This window comes from Equus quagga, chromosome 10 (genome assembly GCF_021613505.1).
Source record: "Equus quagga isolate Etosha38 chromosome 10, UCLA_HA_Equagga_1.0, whole genome shotgun sequence".
NCBI lineage: Eukaryota > Metazoa > Chordata > Mammalia > Perissodactyla > Equidae > Equus > Equus quagga.
The window spans coordinates 36,407,405-36,414,078 of NC_060276.1; positions in this window are offsets into that span (position 1 = coordinate 36,407,405).

Consider the following 6,674-nt stretch of genomic DNA (forward strand, 5'->3'; position numbering starts at 1 on the left):
TTTCTACTAATGCTCTGCATCTTAGAGAAAAAACTGATTCTTGTTTGATTGAGACGTCATGTGTTTCCACTTAGCATGTGGAAATCAACCTATTATTCTCATGCTGTCTTATTGGTGATGGGAGAAGAGTAGATTGGGATCTGTTGGTGACATTTCAGAGAAGGGGTGACAGAGGCCTTAGTTTGTCTAGTAGCGTCCAAGCTGGGACACAGTGTGAAAAAGAAAAGAAAAATGCAAATCTATAGACACATGTAGAGACATAACACACACACATGTGTCCATAAGCTTCTTGGCTTTTCTAGACTCCTCTCCCTAGTAACTGCCCCCCCACCACCACATAAACAGCCACAGCAGCAAAGCTTGGCCTCCCAGATGTATCCAAACAAGAGCTATAGGGCTCACATCTGGAATTAGCAAACACCAGGATTAAAGAAGTTAGATTCCTCTTAACGATCCTCCTCTCCCACAGGTCTTCCTCCAGGAAAGGTTATCTCTAGATAAAAATAGTGGGGCTAGTTTCCTCCTCTTACTGTCCCTGCTCCGCTCCCAACTTGCCTGGCCTCACCACCACATCCCGCTAAAACACTCGCCTATCCTCAGCCTGCCTTCTCTCTGGTGGCTTCTTAAAGCTCCAGACTTTTCTGAAGTTCTTCCTGCCTAGCATAGCTGTGCAGGTCAGAGTTGCAACCTGGGTGGAAAAGGCCAGCAAGAGCTGAGAGGACCATTTGTGCTTCTATGGTCAACCATCTGCGAGGCCTTAACTGAGTGAGGCACTATGAGTTACTCAAAGAAGGAGGAGACAGGTTCTGATCTCAAGAATCTCACAATATTAGCTGAGGAGGAAGAAGCTAACATACGCACTGCAGACTGAAAAACTGGATATAATGGTGGAGAGATGTACTCAATTGTGAGCAACTGCATTCCTGCTGAAAGAGCCATGGAGGCATTCTTGTGAGCTAGAATAGTCTGAGAAGACTTTTTACAGGAAGTAGGAAATGACCTACTGTCCAATGAGTCTCACCATGGAGGTTCACAATGCAATACGCTAGCAATCAGCTCTGCTTGGGTACGTTGCGATTTGGAGTTGGGACAGAGGGGCTGGGGGAAGCCATAACCTAGCACTTTTCTAATCACTTCCCATGGTTCTCTTCCTCCCTAGCTTGGCCTTCTGCACCTCCACCTACCCCCTTCAGGTATCATCTCCTTGAGCTTGGAAATTTCACCAAGCAGCAGCTGGGAGCCAGGCATTGGCTGCTGGAACAATATTGGCTGGATTTCAAGTTGCGTTCAGACGTTCACAGGGGGAAATCTGCTTTGTCTTGCTCATTTTAATCAAGACCATGTGCTCTGGGCCCCATGGAAACGTAATTGGTGGAATACTTTCTCCAATAGGTCATCTTGGGGATTCAACAGCAAATACAAACTTGAGTCGCTGTGGAAGGGATACTGGCTGCCTGGGCTCAAAAGCAACACTCCTGGGTTCCCAAGGGGATTGCCTGTCCTCAAAAGAGAGAAGTCGTTGAGCCTCTGGAAAGGGTATAGAATTCTGACATTTCTCTCACTCCCTCCTCTGCTGAGAAACACAACAGCTTGTTCTATCAATAATAAGAAGAAACTAGCATGGGAAATATGACCCACTTCAAAAAAGCCTTTGGGGTACATTGAATGAGGAGCTGGGCATTTCTGTGAACAATTGCTGGCCAGAGGAGGCCTGAAAAAGGTCAGGTGTTCACTGCAGAGTGCTCTGGTGTGGTGGGAAGCCAAGGACCGGGGCTGTAGCCCCAGCAGGGCCAAGAACTCCTTGTGTGATCTGAGAGCAGGCTACTCTTCCCCCTGGTTCTTCCTTACACCTACCTTAGGCCCCAATTTTCAAAATGAGGGACTGGCCTCCCCTCTAAGGGCTTTGGCAGCTCTGAAATTCTGTGATTCAAAGTCCAGCTCTTCAATCAGCAGCCAGCATTCGAGGGAAAGCAGCCTGCGACAGAACTCACTCCAGGGATAACTTGATGCGGAGGAGAGGTGGATATTGTCTCTCTGGGGTAATTTGGCATACCCTTGCCATGCCTAGAAGTATCCCCTCATTGATGCATCAAAAGCCTCTGCTAGCCTGGTCTTCCTTCTGTTGGGATAATTATAGCCCCGTAGGCTTCTTCTAAAATGCAGATGGCCTATGTAACCCCTTTGCATGAGTGCGCTAATCAGACACACTTCTCTCTAACTGGAGAATAGGGATATAGGGAGAAGGTGGTGATGGGGGAGCAGTACAGATTTGGAAAAGTGGTTGCCAAGGATGCATACTTTCCCGCCTTCACAATCTTTCTCAGGGACAGCCCTGGCTCTCCTACAGTCTTGCTGTTGTTGTTTTGTTTCCAGGCTGGGTAAGGAAATAGAGAGTTCTTACCTCCTTCTCCTTATACCCTATTTGGAATATTAGTTTTCAGAGATATTGGCCTTTCTCCAGTTGTATTTCTCTGGAGAAAAGTATGAAATCACAGGGCATTCTTGCTGCCATCAAGCAGCACTATACTTGTGTCTTCTGTGAGGGATTTGGAAAAGACCTTCAGAGATGAAGAGCCCATGGTCCTTTACTCACCCATTTCCATTAATTAGGCCCCTTTGTCATCATCAAGTTTTTTGGTAGCTGAAGTTTCTCACACTGTGATTTGCTGGAGACATAGGGTCTAATTCTATCTCACATCTAACCTAGTTTTGCGACTTTGGCAGTAGTCATTTAACCCGTTTGCACTAGGTTATGACCCATGCAAGAAAAGTGTTCTTAGTGGTTCACAGTCATACTTGGAAGGGAGAACAAGAGAGAGGGAGAGAGGAGCAGGTAGACAGAAGTAGGGTAGGGGAAAGGAATGGAGAAGAGAGGGAGTGGGCTGTTTTTAAATTAAAAACTCTATTACTGAGCTTGATCACCCACTTTATTCTCTAGACTTGGCTCTGACTGATATTTGGCTGTTTGCTAAAATCAAATCTACCCTCAAAGGACAAGGATTTATCACCACTGAGGATATTCAAAAGAATGTGCTGCAGGCCCTGAACTCAATTACTGAAGAGGAGTTCCAAAAAACATTCGAGGCAATGGCGACGTCGTTGCAATAAATGTACAGGGATGTAGCCTCCCAAGGTGCTAGTCTGAAGGGGACACCACTCCTTTGGGTGTGGACATCCTAATAGGTTTGTGAAAAAGCAGCAGTCACATTACATTATGGTCACATTTCAAATTATTGCCTGTTTCCTCTCCTCTGGTTCTCAATGGAGATTGGCAACAGTTGGTTGCCAAGTTTTGTAGGGAGCAGCTGAAAACCATGTGGGATTTTTACCCTGGCTTGTTCTGTATCTATGTCTATTAGTTCTCCTTCACTGTACATGCAATAAAACTATATCATAGGAAATTGGCACTTGTATTGTGCCTTATGTTTTCCAAGGCAGTTTCATATGCAGATGATAATCTCCTAGAGTGAAGGAATCCCATCTTATTGACTTTTGAATACCCTAACCCTAGAACAATGCCTTGCCCGTAACACTCAATGAACGTTCATGAAATGGAATAGCTATCCTCTCATTTTATCCTTGAAACATCCTTGTAAAGAAGGCAGACTAGGTATTATTCAAGATATTGTTCCTAGTTTACAAGGACCCAGGACACAAAGAGTACAGTGTGTATGTGGGTAGAGGCAGTCTACCGTAGTGTTTAGGACCATGGGCTTTGGAGACAGTTCTGGATTCCAGTTTGGACTTTATCCCTGGTTAGCCATTGACCTTGAGTCAATGACTAAGCTGCAGTTTTCTCAACTGAGGAACAATATCCTCCTCAAGTGAGGATAATAATAGTCTCTACCTCCCAGGGTTGCCGTGAGGATGAAATGTGATCATCTCTGTAAGGCACATAGCATAGGGCTGATGCAGGAAGTAAGCATTCAATCAATGGTGGTTATTCTTATTTAGTGAATTGTTTAGTTTATACAGCTAGCTGGTAGCAAAGCCCAAGCTGGAATCAAGGGCTAAGCTTAAGTGTCAAGTTCTTTGCACAAGACAAGGTAAAAATGAGTGTGAGATAAAGTGGTCTAGACTGTAGAGACTTGGCCAGCAAATGGAGAACAGAAGCTCCTGGATGCCCTTTATACTTCTTAAACAAGGGATCTTCTGAAATGGATGTTCAACACCATACGGTCCAATCCCTGTGCCTTATAGAAATATTGTTCCAGGCTTGAAGGAGAACCCTTTGTGACTTAGTCATTCCATTCATAGAAGTCAGACTCTCTTTCAGCTCCCAAACTCCCCGAGAATGGAGGCAACTTATGCATATATATTTTTTAAGTAGCTGAGACAAAAGCCAAAGAGACAGAGTGGCCGCTGATTATAGGATGAAATCTGAGGCCGCATCTCCTTACATTCCAACTTCCAATCCCATGAAACGGAGCTAAACAGGCCCATGTTGGCCTGTTTCCTGATTTCAGAAACATAAATCCAATCAACTGAAATGCCTCCTGTTTATACTGGCTACCTAAGGCCCCTTAAGACTTTACACAGGAAGTCATTAAAATTCCTTATATTCTCCTCAGGCAAAGGCATACCCAGTCAAGCGTCTTCCCTCTTCCTTCTATCCAGAGGAAATCTAGGTATCCAGCAACCTTCAGTCCAGGGAGGACACCTTGTCTGTCTGCTTGGAGACTTGAAGATTGTCCCATCTGGGAGTCTTGAGTGGAAATTTCAGTGAAATACCCAAGGATTCTTGGCAGACCCTGGAATGGTGACTTATCTCTGCCATTGTACCTGAGAAATCCCATATTCTCCCCTCACAGGGCCTACCCAACCTGATTTCTCTTTTTTCCCCTCCTATAGTCACACCTGAAAAAACAGGGTCCCTACTCAGGCTGAGAAATACAGCCCCAGAGAGTCACAAACCCTTCAATCTTCAGTGTTCGAAAGACAAAAGGACAAGATCTCTACTTCCATTTGGCCCTTTGAAACTCAAAGCCTGAGACATCCTGTTCTTTTGCCACATCTGCCTCTTACCACACAGCTGAAGCTGCTCTGGTGGGACAGAAGGATGAGTTCGAAAATACCCATCTTAAACTTTACATGTGGCTTGTCATCAACCTATAAGGAGAGCTTAAGTTAAAGCATGGCATTCTTCTCATTCCTTCTTTTCTAATTAACAGCATATGATCTCTGCTCCCTTTCATCACTCCCCTCTCAGGAGCTCCCCTCTTTCACACTGCTAAAAGCCCAAAGATACTGGAGGTTTAGGTCAGTATAAGCTCATGGCTTACCCAGATTGTGTCTTCTTCCCTAAGAGGAGTCCCAAATTGCTTCTTTTTATGTACCAAGCTGCTTCCTGCTCAACAAATATCCAGCTTCATCCTGAAGAGACAAGTATGAGGACACTTGTGGTTCTATCCCTACTTGGGTTTGACTATGCTTCCTGGCTTAAGCCCTCACACTGAGTACAGAGAGTAAGCAGGCAAACAAGCTCTGAGCCAGCCCTTTCCAGCGGTGGTAGTTTTGACCTCATCAGCCCAAACTTACATTTTCCAACTCTCTTCCAAGCTTCTAGCACTCTCTCTTACTCCCTTCTTGTTCTAGTTATGTATTTTTAAAGAGCATTTCCCCAACAGAGAGAGAGAGAGACAGAGAAGAAAGAGACAGACAGACACATGCTTAACCCAAAAGAATAGAGCTTGGTGGCATAATTCAAGGGGGAGCTATTTGAGAACTTAAGAATCTTCTTCATGACCTACAGAGCACATGGCCATGGCGACTAACACCAAAACTTTTATGTGAGAGCTAGGGTCCATTTGTACTCCATGTCCAAATGGTACCTGCACTAAAGCTATTATTTGCAAAGCCTCATACTCTGGCTGGCAGTTGACTTCAAAGTTTTGCTCATAGCAAACCACCTCATATTTTCCCCTGCTGAGTATAGGCTACTATGTTGCTGGTGTCCTTCTTCTAGAGGACATGGGATGGGAATCATGTTTAGAGTGAAGATTCCCAATGTTTTGAGAGGTTTCTTTGGGCTCCCATTTTACACTCACCAGGTCCCCTAAACTCCATCTTGGGAAAGAGTTTCTATGCTTGGCTATAGACCTCCCACAGAGCCAATGCCTGGTGAGGGGCAGAGGAACAGCATTTTTAAGGTCATACTAATGATCTATTCTTAATGTATGTACAAATAAAACCATGGACAGAAATACGGCCTGAGGGTTCCCAGACCTCAAGACCATCCTTGGAGCCCACAGGAAGCCCCCTGTCTCTATACACACAGACACAAAAGAGCCTTTTCTATCACACAGAGAGCCCACATGGGAAATATCCTCCCTCTGCTTGAATGGGCCAATTACCTCTATCAAGTGGGTTGGAATAACTAGGCTTTGCACCTTGTGACATATATTATGATCTCCTGGGTTAAAAGGTGACATTCATGATGGTGTCACAGATGCAAGGGTGCTAGTGGCTAAAGAGACATAGACAGCTAGCTTTAACCCGTATGAGTAGGTCAGCAGAGGAAAAAAATACAGCATAGAATGACACAAAGAAGGGAAGGGGAAAGTGTCTCAGTATATTCCACAGGGCCTTAACAGCCATTCCTAGAGACCATGAGCTAGGGTCCATTTCTACTCCATGTCCAAATGGTACCTGCACTAAAGCTATTATTTGCAAAG